Source organism: Chiloscyllium punctatum, chromosome 8, assembly GCF_047496795.1.
Source record: "Chiloscyllium punctatum isolate Juve2018m chromosome 8, sChiPun1.3, whole genome shotgun sequence".
Lineage (NCBI taxonomy): Eukaryota > Metazoa > Chordata > Chondrichthyes > Orectolobiformes > Hemiscylliidae > Chiloscyllium > Chiloscyllium punctatum.
In genome coordinates this window covers 82,436,390-82,458,804 of record NC_092746.1, presented here as the reverse complement: position 1 = coordinate 82,458,804, position 22,415 = coordinate 82,436,390, and the positions used below count along the sequence as shown (strand labels likewise).

Below are 22,415 nucleotides of genomic sequence, written 5' to 3'. Positions count from 1 at the left end.
CAAAATGAGGACATTGTGCATTTTAAAATTGCTTCATTAAAACAGCACCATATTATGACCGATTTCAGCTGCAGAACCGAATGCATTTCTGCCAAAAGCATATCCTCCAAGGAAAACAAAGACCTTAAAAGTTAATATTGCGAACAGATTGGAAAAGAATTTAGTAGACGCAGCCGATTGATTAATTTGGCGCGATAAAAGCAATCACTCCCCATTCAACTTGTTGAAATTCGTCATCCTTTCTCTCAAATGCCAACGAATCTGAAACAAGGACACACGTGTAGTCTAAAAACTATATGGAACCACAGAGGTTTCGCTCACAAAGGAAGGCCACCCTGTCTGTCACGGCCTTGTGCTGGAGCAATATTTATTAATTAAGTGTGTACTTGTGGTCAGCTACCATCCACGTAAGTATGTAGCATTGCATACAAAGCAGTAATCACGCTCTCAACTTCACACCTCAGGAAGAAATTACGGTAAGATCTGTAATTGGGATGAATTTCCCGTGGACTTGCTGAATCCATTTATGTGTAGTTAACGATACCGTGACTTGCATTTATATCATATATACAACTTAATGCTAAGTATCAGATTTTATTTTTGTAACGTCAAAATATTCTAACTGCATAAGGGAAATGCAATGTTTGTGTTTTTTCATTGATGTAAAGTTCTTCAAAATAGGCAGCGGTGGACTTGCTGCTTAGTAAGTGTGCCAGATTGATGAACTTTGTAGTATTGAAAAACAGACCAAACTGGATTTCGAGATATTGAGATGACGCGGTGACAAAATCAAATAAGGTCCAAGAATTTAACTATGATCGTAAATGTTGAAACGTACCTTAAATAAGAATTATATTCACAAAACAGCCGGATTAACATTTCCTGTGTTTGATGTGTGCTAACATCAAAAACATAATTGGAAGGTTTTTTTGTTTTTGCTGCTTCTAAAGAAGTTTCGAAATGGCAATCATGGAATTCTTCCCGCCATATTCATGATGTCACACATATAGTAATCAGAAATAAATCTTCCCATGACTGGCCAAAAACAAACTTAATCCACATATTCATAAGAAAAACCAAAATATCTGCTTCTGTGAATACCAACTAACCAGGCGCTTGGGAAACAAAAAACCCTCAGGCAACGTCCAGAACATCGGTTAGTGACTGTAAGCGGAAGAGGAAGATTTTGGCTTTTTGGATGTGTCCTTCATAAGTGTGAAATGACGCCCTTTGTCTTTACTGATGCGCATTGACCTGCTGCTGCGCAAGTCCAACATATTCTTTTTGGTATTAACAGGGAACGAAAAGCTAGCAGCCAATCACTTTGTATCATGGATCCTTTAATCTTTCTCCAATAGCTAATGAGTGATTATAACCAAATCACAAACACATTGTCATTATATTGATTATACGACCCATTGTTAATTGTAAAACTTAAATGGATAGATTTTTGTTTGCCAGAGGCACTGAAGATATGGGGAAAGGCGAGTACATGGAGTTAGGCCACAGATCAACCATGATCTCATTGAATGGGGGAACAGTCTGCAAGAGTGAAATTACATTACTCCTGTGCTCATTGTTCTAATATCTGTCATACATTGAATATAGCTGAGGAATACAGTACTAGTTCATATTTAATTACTTAAAGAAATGATTTAAGCAAAACCTCGCAAAACATTTCTCAATCTCTCTGTCCCGCACCCCCCAACTCTGCACTTTTGTTAACATTTGTCCAATTAGATATTGTGTGTGAATCCTGAGAGCAGCATGACAGTTTATTATTGTTTCCTCTCCATTGTGTTTTACAGATGCAATAAAGAAATGTGCAAATATTTTCAGTGAGTGTAATTCTTTATGTGGAAGACTTCCCACCATTGACATATCATATTGCAGCTCACAGGGCAATGGTAGAATGACAGAGCATACATGCACAGGCTAGAATTCAAGGCAATTCCTTTGGCTCAGCATTATCTCTGTGCTAGTAATTTTGTGTAATTCCATTCTTCTGTGCACTCCTCATTTGCTTTAACAGTCCTCTGGTAGAAGCTACAATTTGTCCATGTAAAATAATGTATGGATTTACTTCAACAAAACTCTCTGGCACAGAAGTTTGCATTCTTAGAAAAAAGCGTAGAAAAAAAGTTTACATTCTAACTATTCTCTGCAGAAAGGAAACTTCCTAATTTTTCTTCTTGTTGATGGTTGTGATGATTTTAAGTATATTCTCTTGTTACAACAAATGAAAAAGATCAAATTATTACTCAATTTATATCCTTCTTAGCTTTGAAAATTTTTAACTTTTTCCCCATTATTACTTCCAAAACATATTACTCGCACTTTTTAAAGCTTTAAACTTGAAGTACAACTTTGACTATTTGGTAGTTTAATGCTGTCTTTCTGTAATTTACCACAACTCCAATTTGGTGTCAAGAATAAATGTCAACATTGTTCCTCCAATCTGTAAATATGTATTATTTATATATGCTACAAATAACAATAGGCCTAACAGAACCATCTGTGCAACACAACTAACCACATCTTTCCAGTCCATTGCTTCCTAACCATCAATAATCTCTCCACATGACTACTTTGCCCTTAATTGGCATCTGTTTGTACTTTACCAAATACTTTTTGAAAGTCCATATAAATCAAGTGCACCCTAATTCCTTTATCTACCCACTTCCTAAAAAAAATCAAAACACTCAAAAAGCTGGCCAGCATGCTTTCCTCTCTTGCAATCCATGTTTGCTGATGAAGTCTAAGATATAAGCACAAGCAATTGTTGGAAGTCTCAAATGAAACCAAATGACTATGTTTTCTTTCTCAAATAATAATTCATAATTTTTTCTGCTAGATCCCGATAGAGATCAATAAGTTCTTTTTAAAAATTTGATTTCCAATGACTAACTGGAAGGATCACAGGGAAAGATTTCAAGTTTTAAGAGTTCTTTCAGCATTAAACAAACTACGGATAACATTGTCTAAACATTAATCAGAGAGCACTTACACTCCATACTACAGAAAAGGTCCCCCTTTTTAAATTTCTAAAATGACCTATATATACCTTTCCATAGTGTTCTTTACATTTTCCTTTAAACAGAGCTTTCATTCTCCAGAAATCAGTCCAAATATATTCTCAGTTCCTGAAATTATGCTTACCTTTTATTTATCCAACAATCCCCAAACTGGCTTTCACAGTGGTTGTCACCAAAAAGGTACTTCCCTCCACTGAAAACAAATAATAGAATCTCTACAGTGTGGAAGCAGGCCATTCGACTCATCGAATCCACACAGCCCCTCCAAAGAATATCCTACCTGGATCCACCTATTCCCTGTCACTCTGCATTTAATTCACCCAACCTATGCATTGTTGGACTGTGAAAGGAAATCCATGCAGACACAGGAAGAATGTGCAAACTCCACACAGACAGGTGCCCGGGGCTAGAATCAAACTTGGGTCCCTGGCGCTGTGAGGTAGTAATGCTAACCACTGAGCCATTGTACCACACCAATGGGCGGCATGGTGGCACAGTGGTTAGCACTGCTGCCTCACAGCACCAGAGACCCGGGTTCAATTCCTGCCTCAGGCGACTGACTGTGTGGAGTTTGCACATTCTCCCCGTGTCTGCGTGGGTTTCCTCCGGGTGCTCCGGTTTCCTCCCACAATCCAAAAATGTGCAGGTTAGGTGAATTGCCCGTAGTGTTGGGTGAAGGGGCAAATGTAGGGGAATGGGTCTGGGTGGGCTGCGCTTCGGCGGGTCGGTGTGGACTTGTTGGGCCAAAGGGCCTGTTTCCACACTGTAAGTAATCTAATCTAATCAATCTTCCAGCCTCATTAAAATCCCCATAAACTTGGTATCTTCAGTGTGAGTCCAAGCTTCCAGTGTCATTGCACAGTAGAATCTGGCTATTCTGTCTCTCTCAGATTTTTGCAGACTGACAGTCTGTGGGGTTCAAGGTTACTTTAGATAAAACCTGCAAACTGATCCTATGTGAGTTTTCTATTTACTATTCTCTACTAAATCTTTTCCGCATGACAACATGAATCATAAATACCTGGTAATCAGGTAGGAAGGCTAATTAGCACTCCTCCAGACCTCTCAATTCTATTCGCTACCTTGGGATCAAACAGACTATGAAGAGTAGAAACATTTACAAAATCTAATATTCCTAATACCTGCCTGTGAGACTTGAATGTTTTGATCATTGCAACATCGGCACAGCTACTCTGATCATTTTTGGCAAGTTTTAATATATTGCACCTCTTTCCCAGTACGTCAATGTCCTTGTACATCAATCTCATTGTCCTCATAACAAACAAGCTACTCTGGTTTGTTGTTAAGCAAAAGCAGAGTATACATCCTACATTAAATTAGAAGGACAGTCTCAAAACACAACAAGCTTACAAACTTTATATCTGTAACAAATTTCCTTTTGGCAGAACATTAGAAATTTATTGTTCCAGTCTTCTAGTTCATCAGCAGTATCTCCTAGGATTTCTGGCTGTAAAATATCTAATATAATGGCCTCTAGTAACAGTTGAATATCTATGTCAGGAGTTTTTTTCTGATAAGGATTTCCACCATCTCGCTGAAAATGGAAGAAAAGTATTTATTTATTCATGTACCTCCCATTTCCACTTTACATTATAAGCCTTCATTCAACAACTGTCACTGGTCCTCACTCTACCTAGGTTGTGCTTGTTTGATGTGTCTGTAGATTTGTCATATTAATTGTTGTTTTGCACTTCTTTTATTCTTTGATATATCTAAAATGTTGTAGTCTCCCTTTTATAGCTTTCCAATATATTGATAATGGTGTTGAATAACTATAAAATTCTAACAGTGTTCATTTGTAGGTGCCATTTACAGGACAAATTATAAACAATAGAGCACCACTTAACAACACATATCTGTCAAAATGATACATTGAATGAATCCTTAAGCTAAGAAGTAAAATGATTAGAGAAAATGTCTGAGGAGCTAAGTTTATTGAGCAAAAAGAGCAAGCAAGTTTCCCTTATTAAAATTTGTAGACAGAGAAAATAGTGTCAGCCTCACTTTCTGTGTAAGTACCAATCTCCATTGACTGCAATCCTTACTGAATTAATTTCCTGTTGCCCTGCCACCTCTTCACAGCTAAACAAATCTTTTAACCCAGCAAGAAAGCTTGTGGTACCCTGTCACTGAACGAAGTTTGACTCCCATTTTATGGCAGAGAAAGGTTGGAGAAGAGTTTGTTGAAGAAACTGCCACACTGAAAGACAGTGGGAATTTGCCAACATTCGATTAAACAGAGCAATAAAGGAAACCCATCCATTGAATACCCACACACCCTCGTCTCATCTAAAGTTGCTCAACCAAATTGGAAATATGCTCTCCCCACTTCCCCACCCTACTGTGCAGCAATTACAGACTATCTAATGAGCAGGGTCATGGAATTCATTCAAACAATCCTGAAAAACCCGAAGGCCTCTTCCTAAGCTCTCTCCTAGTTTTTGGAAATCTCTTTTCCTAGGATCTGAATCTTAGAGGTTTCTCTTGGGTTCCTGTGACCTTTAACAGTGAATAGTTCTGAACTGTTTCAAGTGCCGAACTGGACATATATGATTCCATGCCAGTAAAGATTACAATACAGGGAAATTGAATCTTGCTGCAAATTGCCTTGTTGCCAATGATCTGGCATTGAGTTTATTGGCTAATTCATCTTCAAGGCTTTTTCCATGTATATTCAGATGAGGGGATCATAATGAAGGAAAATCCAAGTCTATGTGCACCCTTTGCTGCTTCTCTGCAGTCCACAGATACTAACAACTTTGACATCACTAACTTTAGTTTATTTTTTGATTTTATACACCAACTTAATAAATTAGCAAAAGTTGAACAGAGTAAAATTAGCAGGCTCAATCCCAAAAAATCTGATGGGGGATTCCCTGATTATAAAATATGGAAACAAATAGTTACAAGAGCTTTGCCATTCAAGCTGTAGGTTGCTTAACATGCAGTCACTTAAATTTTAGAAAAAAATGAAGCCTCCTTCGAATATCCATAAAAATGAAATGGATTAACAGAGAGAAACCTGGGAATCATAAGCAAAATATCAGTCAACCAAACAATGGTCAATATAGATTCTGTCCAATCTGGTCAATTTTTTGAGAAATTGATAAGAGAAGTGGATTGTAGAAATGTACATGATGCACCTTTACTTCAAAAGCTTTAGAAAATATTGAACATGACTCTTTGTTAATACAAAAGCAATATGCTACATTTTAAAAAGATTTTATATCAATATACATTTCTAATCTTAAAAAACAAGAACAGGATGAAAAATTCACCTAATTTTTTCAATTTCTCATTCACATTTGGATGGATTACAACAATCTGGCAAAGGGAAATCCATTGGCAAATCATTGTGCCAAATCCCATATCTTAATAAATAAAAACTTGCTTCTTTGAAATGAATGGAAATGAAACCTGAAAGATATACAAGGGCAGTATAATATTACTTGTTATACACTATCACCAATGAAAAGATTACCCCAAATGAACGTGATGACCAAACTGCATTTGTCACAACCCCATCTGCCAATATATCCTCCTGGCCTTCCTTCTTTTATCGTCAACTCTCAGCACTTTCTCTTTTGCAGTTTTCCCATCTCCATCTTCACAGCCTTTATTTTGTCCGTAAGTCTGGTATAATGTTCATTCAATTCCTTTCTCAATGAATTCCTGATCATTCAAGTTCTTGTCCCATTTTAGCTGAAATGGTCAAAAACAGTCCTTCCCCTTAAGCAAAACTACTACAATCTCCCCCTTTCAAAATAAATCCATAACTTTTCAGTTCTAATCAATTGCAGCCCCATCTCCAACTTCCTTTTCCTGACTAAGCAAAATGGAGTGGAGAAATTGGAATGGAGAGTGTGGTGACAGAGATGGGCCCATGTTGTATATCCTGTGTGAGCATATTAACATTCCCTGACTGCAGCTGCTGTGAAAGAAGGAAAAGTTTACTGGTTGTTCAATAAAATGGAGAGATTGAGGAGGAGAATGGATAATGCACCATAGAGGCTGTTCGTATAATTAAACAGTGATGTGATCATAAATTAGGCAATATGAACACTTAAGCCAAACACTGATATGAGTAATTATCTACTGTTTGTTATGAACTGGATTCAAAGGAATCCAAATTTTAATAGAGACATACAAAAGAGAAAATGGAAAAGGGATAAATCACCTGCAGATTTTTTGCTTTACCCCATATGCTTTTGTTCTGTAATTCAGCAGCTTCACATAGGGGCATTGGAAAGAGGATTAATACTATAAAGGAGGTTGTAATGAATGCCCTTGGAACCTGAAATGACATTGCTTAACTTAACTAATCTTTTAATGACACTTGCATGCTTTACTATTTCTCATCTGTATTTCCTGAGCAGCCAAGTTCCTGTTTACCCTCAGTTCTTCTTCATCCCTTTTGAACTAGTACTTTATAGACTAGTTTGCAATGGTTCTCAGGATCTGATGAAGAGCTCTGCTATTCCACTGACAAACTTTATAATGAGTTTGAAATCCATAACTTAAGGCATGATTAAATGGCAAGCCTGTAGGTTTTTGCTGCAGCGTGACACATTGTGCTGTTAGCTTGCAAGGATTGTGGTACGAATACTTGCAGTTTTTTTGCCAGTATGATTGTATGGCCAGCTGAAGCGAAACAAAAATATACACTTCATCCAATGAAGAGCTAAATTTGGCTCGAAAATGTTAGTTATATACCTCAATTGCAGATCATCTGGCTCGTGTGGCTTAGCAGCACACTATTTATCAATATTCAGTAGTTCTAAATGAAACAAAAAGACAATGGACGATGTGCCAATAGAAAATAAATTGTTGGATGTTGAATGCAGTACAGGTTTCTTTATCAATGAAAATGAAGTTGGATAATTAAATGAGAACCTAAGCGAAACAGAATGGACTATATTTTTTAGTTGTGTCATGAAGATAGCATTGGGAAAGAGAGAGAAAAATGGTAAAGAAACCCGCAGTTAAGTGTGTTGAAAACCTTTTCTATTAAAAGGGTCAGAGACATTTTGTTACGGGAATCTAATATTCAGGTTGTAGAGCCCGCAGCTGCAAATCTTGAAACACCTGTTAGTTGTTGGGGATATATAAACAACTGTGCACGCTGCTCTGATCATTGAAATGAGTCATTTTACCTGCATGGAAATAAATCATGTCCTCACCAGAAAGTACCTTCTTTATTCCTCTAAGTTTTGGAAAATTGAATTTATATTGTGTGTTTATTCTGGATAAATGTAGGATATTTCTGAGTGAATACCAGCAGGTTGGATCATAATCCCTTATTTTCCAGAGCTCACTGACTGCAATCAGTGGCAGAGGGTTTGTACGTAATCTTTGGAGGAAGTTAGAGGCCTTACAGCTCAATTACTAATGCTTTAAATCTGTGGTAGAAATGTCTGCTGCGCGGTCTCTTTCCTGAATCTTTCATTTTTGTATTATGTTAAATAGCTGGGTAGAAATGGTTTGCTTATGGGAATGAAAAATCAGAATTAATTGGTTATTGTATAACAATATATTATTCTGACAAGGTGGTATTTTCAAAAGGGTTACCATAATATTTCCAAATTAATTGCCAGTTAAGGGCTGAATTGTTAGACAGTGGAGGGGAGAGAGCCAACCCGTTCTTCACTCCTGAAGTGCAAAGACAGGAATAGAGGATTATCCCCTTTGGGAATACCCTATTTATGTTGGTGGGGCATGCTCCCCATTGTGACCCCCTCCACCCCCACTTTGTGCCACCATCATGACTTACTGAATCTGCTTAGCTGCCAGCCAATCAGATCAGCTGGCTGCTATTGAGAATGGGACTTTCTATTACTGAGGGGCTGAAGCTCCATTCTCAGCTTAGTAAAGCTGATCCTACTGTATTATTGCTGCAGTGCAGCCCTCTTCATAGCTGGCCAGCTTGCAAGTAACTTTTTAAACATGAGGTTAGCAATTTGCAGCCCCTCATAAAATCCAGCCCATCAAATCTGTTTTTCTTCAATGGATCGTACTTGATCTGCTGACCCTTTTTAGAACTTTCAGTTTTTAATTTCAGATCTCAGCCTAAGCAGTGTTCTGCTTTAGTGAAAATGAAAGAAGATATTCAACTAAAATATGATCCTAATTCTAGGAAAGAGTCAATAAGAAACAATGACACTCTTTAACAGAGGAGAAAGGAACTTCCACAGAATGCAGACACAGAGAGAGTGTGCAAACAGTCACCTGAGAGTAGAATCAAACCTGGGTGTCTGGCACTATGAGGAAGCAGTGCTAACCACTGAGTCACCCCACTGGTCTCCTTATTTACATAGTTGTTTTATAAGTTCAAAGAAGGCTTTTGAACTGGTTTCTGGGATGAGAAAGTTACTTACAAAAATGAGATGTGATTTTATTGAAACATAAAGGATTTTGAGTGGACTTGATAGGGTTGCTGCTGCCCAAAAGTAAAGATTGGAGATGCTGGAGATCAGAGTCGAGAGTGTTTTGCTGGAAAAGCACAGTGGGTCAGGCAGCATCCAAGGAGCAGAAGAATCGACGTTTCAGGCAAAAACCCTTCATCTGTACCTTTTCTGGGAGAGACAGGTGCAGCAGACATAGTTTAAAACAAAATTAAAATGGAGATGGGGAGTTTTGTTATCTTAGAAGGTTATAAGTCTGGGGAACTCTCTTCCTCAGAGAGAGGTGGAGGTGGAATCATTGGAATTTTTAAGACAGAAGAAAATAGTTTCTTTACTGACAAGGAAGTCATCGGTAAAGTTGCCATAGTTCAACACTTACATTGGAGAGAGACGACTGGTGGTGGTTTAACCTAAGGGTCACCATGCCTCAGACGAAGGGTTAAGTCAAGAAGGTGGGACTTTCATGGTGATCTGAGCTGGTACAGGAATTGAGCCCATGCTACTGTGTCACTCTGCAAAACAAGCTAACCAGCTGAGCTAACCGACCCTACACCCCACCCCCATGACCACCTAAAAGCTATGCAAGGCACTAGTCAGAGCACAGCAGGAATACTATGAACAGCTTTGGGACGGATGTATACCTTCTGAGAGAAAAAAATTTTTTCCCACCATCATTTTAAATTGGAGGCTCTCTATTGAAGTCATGGGGTATCAGGGGTAAGAGAATGGAGCTGAGGCCTCAATCAAATCATTCATAGTCTTCTTTATGATGGACCATGTTGATTGGTCTACCTCTGCTACAAGTTCGTATGCTTGTGTCTGTGTACTGAAACACATAGGGTGCAAATATCTTCTATGTTTTAAAGCTTATATATGCAACAATTATACACTGATTTTGTGCTTTAGGTGGCTATTCTGGACACATGCTTCAATGTTGCCCCAAAAGTAGGCAGCGAGGTTCATTTTGAACATAATTTCATAATTTAGCAGACAGACCCACACGAACATTTCTTTTGCTTCTTAACTCTTAAGTAGCAGTTATGGGGAAATGTGGAAATATAGTCTACAGTTTCTTGATTTGTACATTTCTTTAAATTTACACAATTATAACTGATGTAAAAGCAGCTGAAAGAGCCTGTAAGGTTGAAGAGTAAACTGGGTAGAAAATAGCTTAAGGATGATGTCAAAGAAAACCCTTTGGGTGATTACAGCAGCATTGGTAAAGGACAAAACATATTTGTCAATATTTTGGATGACAACAATACCTCCTTTCCTGATAAACCTCAATATCCGGCCTGTTCTGCAAATGACTGACACCTCCTACATGTTAAGCCATGACCCCATTATTGGTGGACCCTCTAACCCTGATCTCTGGAATGTCCTCAGTTTAGCTGATATCTCCCCTACCTTACCCTCCCACACTCACCCTCACCACCCCACACTCATCAATCCAGATTTTAAAATTCTGATTGTCAGCGAGAATTTGGCTGGCTGAGCAGGATGATTTTAAAAAGTACATAAATATTGATGATAAGGGACACATGTTGCCTAAGCTGTTCATCTCTTCCTCAGGACAAATGCAAGAATGCCAAATTTCAAACAATTTATACTCTCGGCATTCCTAGTATTAAATTAAGCAGAACATCCATGTTCCTGAGATTATTTTAGCTCCCCTCTCCCCACCTGCCTGCTGGGCTTCCTCTTTGCTTGCCCATTAATTTTGGGGCCAATGGGTTGGAAAATGGAGACTAGGAACTAAAGTAAGTTTGTAAAAATAACAGTAACATTGTTTAGAGTATATAGTACTTGCTGTTTGCCTTAAGGTGGTTCAAATGCATGCTTGTCAGAGACTTGAAAGGTCATTGGTCTGAAATGTTAATTCTGTTTCTCTCTTCGTAGATGCTACTGGATCTGCTGGCTGTTCACAGCATTTTTAAATTCCCGTTAGTAATTGTTATTCTTGAGAAGAGGAATTGCTTTGTGTTTGAGTTGACTCTGATATGGCATTCTAGCAGGATCTTGGAAATTTGACAATGCTCTGGAGGAAATCTAGTAATCTGATACCTGAGCTACATAGGTCTGCAGTGCTCCAGGCGCTGTTGGTAATCGACTAGCCAGGTTGACATATTAATGGAACCTGGAGGGGTAGACCTGTCACTGACGTCTGGGATTCTTCTCACTCACTTCTATTTAATCCTGCAAACCCATGCTGTAAGTGATAGAATGAACCAAGCTGGACAAGAAACAAGATGCTAACCAGCAATATAGTTGACTTGAATTCACACTTTCTCCCAATCAGGCTTTCTTCCATAAACTGTGCAACTTTAACTTGTTAAACTTGCTGGTAAGTCTGCATACATTTCTATTTTCTAAATATTTGTTCCTTCCAAAACACACCTAGACTTAAGCATGTGGGATGACTCACTAAAGGAGAAAACGTGCATTTAAAATCAGGCAAATATAACATCTACTATGTAAATTTAATAGCTTTGTTTATAGCCTCTTAAAGATATTAATGGGGTCATGCAGCTGGCTGACTCAAATGTCATATCAGAAATGAGGGGCTGGATCTAAATTCTGATTTTGGTCTGGTTAGGTTGGTCAGTATGGGGAAACCTAACCATTTTGCTGGTTTCCAGGTCCTCTGGAACTTTCTTCAGGCAGCAGTGGTAAAGTTTAATAGATGAATGTTTGCCATATTTGGACTGGTATATTCAAATAAAATATTAATAATATCAATTGTTGTTTATTTCTTATTGTTAATACCTTCACAATAAAATGATCATGACTGTATTTCCAGCAGCGATGTTCCACTGGGAGCCTTGTGATATGAATCTGTGATGAGGTCCATCATCCATTAATCATGGGAAAGCAGGACACTACATTGATCAAAACCCCAGCCAGGAATTTAAAGGGGCAGAAGCTCTCCAACTAGCATGTTGTTGGAACTTAGCAGAAATTAGGGCTGGATTTCAGAGTGAGGAGATCACTACATAGTCCTTCATAGTTCTATGGCCTTAGAATTGCTTCCTGGGAAGCAGTGGCAATATCACCAGGTAGGAGGGAAATCCTTTGGGATCTGGGACATTTCCTTGTAGGATTGTACTCCTTTCCATTTTATCTCTTTGGCTGTTTGGAACTGTCTCACTGACTTGCTCTTTTGTTCTATGGGATCCTAGAGAGTGACTGAGCAGCACGTAATCATCAGCCCCCCAAAACAAAAGCATATTCCTTTGAATCAATTTCATTCGGGGCTCAAAGACTGGCATCCTGCTTGGGATAGATGTCACTAAGTTCTGCACCTGCATCTGTTTGTGATTATCTCCAGTTTAACAGAAACAACTGTGCTTTTTGGAACAATATGGAAGAGGGCTACTTATTTAATATGACAAAAAATCACCGGAAAACTTTAATAAACTCCTGATTATGCTGCACACCATATGACCTGGATCATAGGTGTGTTTTCACTGAAGTCACGCAGTCCCTTGTAGTATTGGTTGCACAGCTTAAAGGTGGCCTTAGAGTTTACAACCATTCTTTTCTTACAAACAGCTCTGAAATCATTGTGAAAGAGAATTGAGAAGGAATGAAGGGGCTATGGGTAGATCTGGAGCATTAACTAACGTACATACATGATGTGATTTTTGGCACTGCACACCAACTGCAGTCATTTGTTGTCTTTTTCAATTGCATTGATTGGCCTGATCCAGAGGAGTACGTAGTTTGAAATGTATGCATTCAATGATTCCCAGAACCCCAGGGAAATCAGCACTGTGACAGATTGTTGTTGTATTTGTTTTTGCTGCAGGGTTTTAGGGAAACAGATGTGACTCTCTGCTCTCTTACCCCTGATGCAGCTGTGACTTGGTGGATATGTTTCCATGTGCTGAAGTGACTGATAGTTACATAATTGGCAAATGAAGTTTGGATGATAACAATGGTGTAGAATGTAAGTGTTGTGGTTAGTTTCACTGCTACAGGCAATGCCTTGGTAACTACAGACTCAGTAACAAATCCTGGGACTCATATCAAACCACCTTGTTGCATTATCTGCTGATTTTAAATCTCATGAGATTGTTCTGCTCAGCACAACTAGGCAGTTACTTTGGGAACTTTAAGCCAATTCAGGGACTCGGGGCTTAAAACCAGCTGTGCAAGTGCTGTATTTTGGGAGTTGGTGGCACTACCCCAAGTTTTGTACAACATAAAACTGCTTAAAAAAAGCTGTTTATTTTATTCTCTTTAAAGTGTATACATTTTGGTCTATTGGCCTGTTCTATAAAGTGTGAGCTTAATTGACAACTGCAGTTGTCTGATGAAGCAAACACATCCAACATGACATCAGCTGTCTTTTTCTCTTTCCAAGATATTGATAACCCACTGTGTATTTGCAGCATTTTCCAATTCTCTTTAATCTGTTCTCACTATCTTGTGCCAAGTGAGTAAAGTTTGACAGGGTAAGTACTGAGAGGTTGTCTCCCCTAACTGGGGAATCTAGAAAACAGTTTGACTCCAAAGGATGGAGGGTGAGGGCAGGGAAGGGAGAGAGTGTGAGAGAGATAGAGAGAGAGAAGTGGTGCTTATTGTGATCACGGATCATAATTTCAGATTACCTACAGAACATGTCATATATTTAATTCCTATAAAGGCTTGATTTGAAAGAGGACTGCTACAATTGTGTGAGGATGGAGTCGAGAGTGTGGTGCTGGAAAAGCACAGCAGATCAGGCAGCATCCGAGGGGCAGGAGAATCAATGTTTTGGGCAAAAGCCCTTCATCAGCCATTCCTCTCGACTCTATTCTCCAGCATCTGCAGTCCTCACTTTCGCCTAATTGGCTGAGGATGTATATTACAGCTGTCTGAAGACAGAGAGTGAATCCGTAGAATGTTGCATCAGATGGGATCTCAAGGAAGCTTCAAGGGAGAAGTGCACTGCAACCAGAACAATAATATCCTAGAAATTATCTCAGACTGAATATAATGGGAGATAAAACAGCAATCTGGATGAGAGACATTTGTTTTGTTTTGCACTTTCAACAATGAACTAAAACGAGGGATAAAAGTCATTTCAACTTTGGTTTGTGAGAGCTAGTAGTAGAAGATACACTGAGGTGTTCTTTTGTGCTAATTGGCTAGATATTTTGCGTTGATATGCTGTGAAGGTCATACCTGAAAAACCACTTTACTGTTCACCACTGCATTTGACCACAGACACAGGAGCAGAAGTAGAGCATTCTGCCCATTGAGACTGCTTGGCTTTCAATGAGATCATGGCTGACTTTAAAATCCTCAACTCCACTTCCCTGCTTTTTCTTCATAATCCTTGATTCTCCTATTGATTAAAAATCTGTGGATTTCAGCCTTGAGGATATTACCAATCCAGCCTCTACAGCTCTCTGTGGTAGATCCACAGGTTCACTACTCTCTGAGAGAAGAAGTTGCTTTGCATCTGTATCTTTTCTGAGATTATGCCCTCTGGTCGTAGACTCTCCCATAAGGGGAAACAGCTTTCCTGCATCCACCCTGTCAAGTTACCTACAAATCTTGCATATTTCAAAAAGGTCACATGTAATTCTTCTTTTAACAGTGAGGACAGGCCCAAGCTACTCAACCTCTCCTCATAAAATAATCCCTCCGTACCTAGAATCAGTCTAGTGAACCTCCTCTAGCCTGCCACAATACCCATGTATCCTTCTTTAGAGAAGGGGCCCAAAACAATTTAAATATTCCAACTGTGATCTGATTAGTACCTTGCCCAATTTCAGCAAAATATCCTATTTTTATGTTCAATTTCCTTCAAAATGGCCATCATTGCATTTGCCTTCCATATTACCTGCTGAATTTAAATGATGCATTTTTAGATATAGATATAGAATCCCTACAGTGTGGAAACAGGCGCTTTGGCCCAACAAGTCTACACTGGCCCTCTGAAGTGTAACCCACCCAGACTCATTCTCCTACTGCTCTACATTTACCCCAGACTAACACACCTAATCTACAAACCCCTGAACACTATGGGCAATTCAGCATGGCCAACTTACATAACCAGCACATCTTTGGATTGTGGAGGAAACCGGAGCATCTGGATGAAACCCACGCAGACACGGGGAGAATGTGTAAACTCCACACAGACAGTCACCCAAGGCAGGAGTCGAACCTGCATCCCTGGCACTGTGAGGTGACAGTGGTAACCACTGAGCCCTGATTCATGAATGAAGACTGCTCTATTTTGTAGCATTCTGCGGTCTTTCACAATAATATCCAGCTCCTCTATTCTTCCTGCCAAAGTGCATAATCTCACATTTCTCCACATTATATTCCATCTGTCAAAGTTTTGCCCACTTGCCTAACCTGTTTATATCCCTCTGCAGACTCTTTGTGTCATCCCTCATCATTTGCTTTCCTACCTATTTTTGTGTCAATGCACACTTGGCAATAGCACACTCACTCCATTCATCCAAGTCATTCATACATATCGCAAATAATAGTGGTCCCAACACTAATCCCTCCGACACATCAATTACACGTTTCCATCCTGAAAATGCCCCTCATGCCAATTATCTTCTATTAGTTAGTTAATCCTCTATCCATGCCAATGTACTACCTCCAACACCATGGAGCCTTATTAAGTAGTACTTAATTAAATGTCTTCTGAAAATATATTATATCCACTACTTCCTCTTATCAAACTTGCTTGTCATCTCCTCAAAGAATTTGTCAGGCATGATGTGGCTGTGGATAGGCTGGGCAAATGGGCCAAAAGTTGGCAGATGAAATTTAATGTGGATAAATGAGGTTATTACTTTTGATCAGAAAAATAGAAAGACAACTTATTATCTGAACAAAGAGAAATGTCAGAGTGCTTCGGTGCAGAGGGATTTGGGTTTTCTTGTGCATCAATCACAGATTAATGTGTAGGTACAGCAGGTAATAGAGTCATAGAGATCTATAGCACAGTAAAAGACCTTTCAGCCCATCACAACTGCACTGGTCAAAAAGAATCATCTAATATTCTAAATCCAGTGGTAAGGAAGGCAGATGAAATTTAGCATTTATCGTAAAAGGAAGAGAGTATAAAAATAGGGAAATGTTACTGCAAATATACAAGGCATTAGTGAGACCATAAATGGCGTATTGTGTACAGTTTTGGTCCTCTTACTGGAAGAGAGATCAAGTTTCATTGGAAGTATTCCAGAAGAGATTTACTGAATGGATTCCAGCAATGAGGGGTTTGTCTTATGAAGAGAGAATGAGCAGTTTAGGCCTGTACACTTCAGAGTTTTAAAAGAATAAGATGAGATCTAATTGAGGTATGAAAGATGGTGAAGGCATTGACAAAGTAAATGGAGAGAGGATGTTAGTAGGACAATCTAAACAGAAAGGTCATAGTTTTATGATAAGGGGTAGCAAATTTAAGATAAAAGGTGAGGGGAAAATACTTCTTTCAAAGGGTTGTGAATCTGTGGTGTGGTATGTGGTGGATGGTGGAATACTGAATAAATTTGAGAAGATAGATAGTGTTTTGATCAGTAATGGGCTGAAGGTTTATGAAAAATGGATAGCAAAGTGAAACTGAGGTTGAGAAGAGATCAGACATGTTTATATTGAATGGCAGATCAGGCTTCAGGGGATGAATTGCCTACTGCTGCCCTTAGTTTTTGTGCTCTTAAGCTAACTGGCCTGCAGTTACCTGTTATTTTTCTCCATTCATTTTTAAAATAGAAGGTGTCACATCAACGGTTTTTCAATCTTCTTTTCCAGAATTTAAGGATTCCTGGAAGATTGCTACCAGAGTATCCAACATCAATATAGTTACTTTCTTACATAGCCCATGATGTATCCATCAGGTTCAAGGAACTTGTCAGTCTTTAACCTTGTTACTTTCCCCAGAACATGGTGACTGTTATTGAATGAATTTCCTCTCCTCCTTTCTCCCCCTTGAATAATTAGCGATTTTGGAATGCTGATAGAGTCTTCTCATGTGAAGTCTGATACAAAATATTTATTCAACTTCTCTGCCATTTTCTGGTTCCTCATTCTCTAAGGGGCTTATATTCATTTTGACCATTTAAGGAAGCTCTTACTGCCCACCTTGTTATTAGATGTATGCTGAGAATCATAGAATTCCATCAGTGCAGAAAGAGGCCATTTGGCCCATTGAGTCTGAACCAACCTTCCTACCTAAACACCTTCTTGTCTCATTCTGGATATTATATCCAATGTAGCTGCATTGTAATACTGCTGTAGGCTCTTGTTTTATAAACCCAAATTTCTCATTACACAAATCCACCCTTCTGTAGTTATTTAAATCCCTCTCTAAGACCCTAATCACTAAATTAGCTAAGACATTGGTCCCAGTACAGTTCAACTGAAACTCATTCCACTGGAGCAGCTCCCTTCTATTTCAGTACTGATACCAACGGCAATGAATTGAAACCCATTTCATCCCACACCAATTTTAATATCTCAACATGCAGTTAACTTCTTGTTTTTATTTACCCTACACCAGTTTGCTCTTGGTTCAGGTTGTAATCCAGAATTTATTACCTTGGATGTTTTGCTTTCTAATTTAGCTCTGAGTGTTTCAACGTTACAAACAGTTTACAGAGATATATTGATATATTAAGTATGTAGGCAGAAAGTTTGCAAATGGAGTATAATGTGGAAAAAATACAAAGTTGTTCATTTTGAAAGGGGGAACAAAAGAACAGAGTATTGTTTAATGGAGAAAAAACTGCAGAAAGCTGAAACACAAAGGGTCTTGAGGGTACTTGTGCACAAAACACAGAAAGCTAGCACACAGGTCATAATCATACAGGTAGACAGCACAGAAACAGACCCTTTGGCCCAATTCATCCATGCCAACTAGGTTTCCTAAACTGAACTAGTCCTATTTGCCTGCATTTGGCCCATATCCCTCTAAACCTTTCCTATCCATTTACCTGCCCAAATGTCTTTTGAATGTTGTAATTGCTCCCCCCTTTACCACTTCCTCTGGCAGTTTTTCATAATGTACCACTCTGTGTGAAAAAATTCCCCTTCAGGTCCCTTTAAGACCTTTCCCTTCTCACCTTAAACTTATGCCGTCAAGTTTTGGACTCCCCTACCCTAGGGAAAAGACCTTGGATAATCACCTTACATAAGCCCAGCATGATATTATAAACCTCCTCAAGTCACCCCTCAGCCTCATATACTCAAGGGAAGAAAGTCCTAGCCTCCCCATCCTCTCCATATAAATCAAATCTTTTAGTCTTGGTAACATTGCTGTCAGTCTTTTAGGCACCCTTTCCAGTTTACTAATATCTTTCCTGTTGTAGGGACACCAGAATTGCACTCAGTACTGCAAATGTGGGCTTACCAATGTCTTGTACAGGTGTAACATTTCATCCCAACTCCTGTACTCAATGCTCTGACTGATGAAGGCAAGCATAACAATAGCCTTCTTCTCCCTGTGATGCCACTTTCAAGGAACTATGTACCTGTATCTAGGTCTCTCTGTTTGACAACACTCTCCAGAGCCCTACCATTAACTGTACAAGTCCTGCCCTGGTTTTTCATACCAAAATGCAACACTTTGCATTATCTACATTAAATTCCTTGGCCCACTGGCCCAGTTGATCAAGATCCTATTGTATTCCTATTAAATAACCTTCTTCATTGTCCACTATATCACCAACTTTGTTGTCATCCACAGACTTACTAACCACGCCTCCTATTTTCTCATCCAAATTGCTTATACAATAAGGCCAATGGAATGTTGGCTCTTATTTCAAAAACTAGTTGAAAATGTGTTGCTGGAAAAGCGCAGCAGGTCAGGCAGCAACCAAGGAGCAGGAGAATCGATGCTTCGGGCATAAGCCCTTCTTCACGAAATGTCAATTCTCCTGCTCCTTGGATGCTGCTTGACCTGCTGCGCTTTTCCAGCAACACATTTTCAGCTCTGATCTCCAGCATCTGCAGTCCTCACTTTCTCCTTACTTCAAAAAGGTTGGTATACAAGAGTGGGAAAGTCTTATTGCAACTGTACAAGGTGCTGTTAAGATCACATTTGATTAGATTATCTGGAGTACTATGAGCAGTTTTGGTCCCTTTATTTAAGAAAAGGTATTATTTCCTTGGAAGTGTTCCAGAGAAGGTTCACCATTATGGTCCTAAATGGAAAGATTGTCTTATAGCGACAGGGTTGTGATTCTACTCACTGGTGCTTAGAAGAATGAGAGATAATTTCATTGAAACATGTTGGATTTTTAAGGGGCTTAGCAGGGTAAATGCTGAAAGGATGTCTCCCCTCATGTGAGAGTCCCCTCAGGCCAGAAGGCACATCCTCAGAATGAAGGGGCAGCAGCTGAAGATTGAGATGAGGAGGAATTTGTTCTCTCAGAAGGTTGTGAATCTCAGAAGGGCAGAAAGTAGAAGTGAGGAGGATCAGATCACCACACAGGGCAGGCTCAAGGGGCTGAATGCCCTACCCTGTTTTTATTTCTTATGGTCTAACATCTTTCATCAAAACTGCGTTTGTAGTCCCATCAATGTCGCTGGTACCAACATGGATGGTGACTACTGAGTCCCTCTCCTCCCACTCCAAGTTCCTCTTGGTGCCAAGGAGATGTCCTTAACCCTGGCATCAGGCAGGCAACACAGCCTTTACAACTGCAGAGAGCAGTATCTATCACGTCCCCTATCGCAACTACATTCCCATTTCCGTCCCCCACTTGAATGACTCCCTCCACAAAGGTGTTGCAACAAGTTTGCTCATCCTTTCTGCAGACCCATTCTTTCTCAACAGGAGGAACCTGACAACTGTTGGACAAATACAGGTTCTGGGTTACCTCAACATTAATCCCAGTGTGCTAATACCTCCCTCACCTGCAGTTACATGCCTGTGTCTCTGATCACAGACCAATCTGAGGGGTATGACCACCCTCTGGAGCAAAGTGTCCAGGTAATTTTCCTCTTCCCTGACATGGCACAATGCAGCTTAGACTCCAATTTCTTCACTCAGATCTGAAGTTCCTTGAGCTGCAAATATTTACCACACGTTTACATTGTGAGCCACTCAAAATGAAATAGGCAAAAGAATTTCATTCAACCTGAAAAGCACAAGATTTTTAAAATGACTGCTGGTCTATTAATGTCCCACTATCTCTTCTTCACAAACAATACAGAGACTGGACAGACTATATCTTTTATCTTTGTTTGGATTCACGAAGTAAGTCTGAGGATGACATCAAAGTTGGTGGTATAGTGGACAGTGAAGAAGGTTATTTAATAGGAATACAATAGGATCTTGATCAACTGGACCAGTGGGCCAAGGAATTTAATGTAGATAATGCAAAGTGTTGCATTTTGGTACGAGAAACCAGGGAAGGACTTACACAGTTTAATGGTAGGGCTCTGGAGAATTAGCGCATATGTGTTTTGTGTTGTTTTCTTTCTCACATTTAGTAACTAATAAACTCATTTCTTTGTTAACTCAAGAAAGCTGAGTTAACTTGGAGAATCTTTCCAGGGATCTGATTGTAACATGTGGAGGATGCAGTCTAAGGATAAAAGGGCAAACACTTACCACTGAGATGAAGAAACCTTTCTTCTCTCAAAGAGTTGCAAATCTTTGGAATTCTTTTCCCATCTGGTATGGAAACATCATCATTAAATTTATTTAAAGCTGTGATAGACATTTTTGGTCTCTCAGGAAATGAAGAGATTTAAAGAGGTGGTGGGAGAGTTGAGTCAAAACCTAAGGCCAGTAGAGGAGCAAGCATGATGGGCCACATGTTGGACTACAGCTCCTACTTTTTATGCTCTCATGTTGAGAAATGTTGCATGAAAGGAATCATTTTAGCTACATAAGATTGCTTTTCCACAAATAAACAAAATATCTTTTAGCAAAATTACTCTTGTCATTTTGTTGATTAACTCTTGTTTCCTTTCACTGTTGTCAGGGGAGTACACAGATTCTCTGTGGCTATGGATAATATGTTGCTTTCTGGATGTCAGGGGACAACTGCAGGGAGGATGTTCTGAAAGGGAAGGGGGAACAGTCAAAGGCCATAGCCCATGGTGGGACCAATGACATAGCAAAATAGAGAAAGAGATTACATTCCCTACAGTGTGGAAACAGGCCCTTTGGCCCAATAAGTCCAAAGAGTAACCCACCCCCCCTCCTGACTAATGCACCTAACAACTATGGCCAATTCACCTGACCTGCACATCCTTGGAATGTTGGAGGAAATTAGAGTACCTGGAGGAAATACATGCAGACACAGGGAGAATGTGCAAACTCCACACAGACAGTTGCCCGAGGCTGGAATCAAACCTGGGACCCTGGCACTGTGAGGCAGCAATGCTGACCACTGAGCCACCGTGCCAGTCTAATCTTGCAAGCAAACCTGAGGGAGTTAGATTGGAAAATGCGAGACTTGAAAATTAATAATCTTCAAATTACTCCTGTTAATGTGCAGTGGTGTGCACAGGAATAGAAGGATAGAGCAGATTAATGTGTAGCTGAAGAGATGGTATAGGATGGACAGCTTCAGATTCCAGACACACTGGGGTCATTTCTATGAGGTGGGACCTATATAAGTTGAATGGGTTACATCTGAACAGGAACAGAACCAATATCCTCACAGTGTCATTTGCTAATGCTGTATGGGTGGATTTAAATTAACTTGGCAGGAGGATGGGATCTTGACAACCTGTTCAGAGAGGAGAGAAGCTGAGATAAAATTAGAACTAAAGACGTGAGTCTAGAACACAGAAGAATCATAGGCTAAATAAGAAATAAATAACTTTAGCAAGGCTAAATAGAACATATTTTAATGCAAGGAATCTCAGGAATAAGACAGATAAACTGAGGGCACTGATCGGCATGTAGGTGTACGATAGCTATGACTGATACTTAGTTGAAAGCAGCTTAATTAGCAGCTTAACATTCCTGGTTATAGGGTATGCAAATGAA

The 22,415-nt window shown here is 39.4% G+C and overlaps 1 long non-coding RNA gene across 1 annotated transcript in view; it reads left to right on the top strand.

The window, feature by feature from the left end:
- Window positions 1-288: 288 nt before the first annotated feature.
- The window catches only part of LOC140480254 (uncharacterized), a 41,165-nt gene continuing 19,038 nt past the window's right edge, over window positions 289-22,415 (top strand). The window contains exons 1-2 of the long non-coding RNA XR_011961233.1: window positions 289-476; window positions 11,357-11,801. This is a non-coding gene — a long non-coding RNA (uncharacterized lncRNA). The remainder of the gene's footprint in view (window positions 477-11,356; window positions 11,802-22,415) is intronic.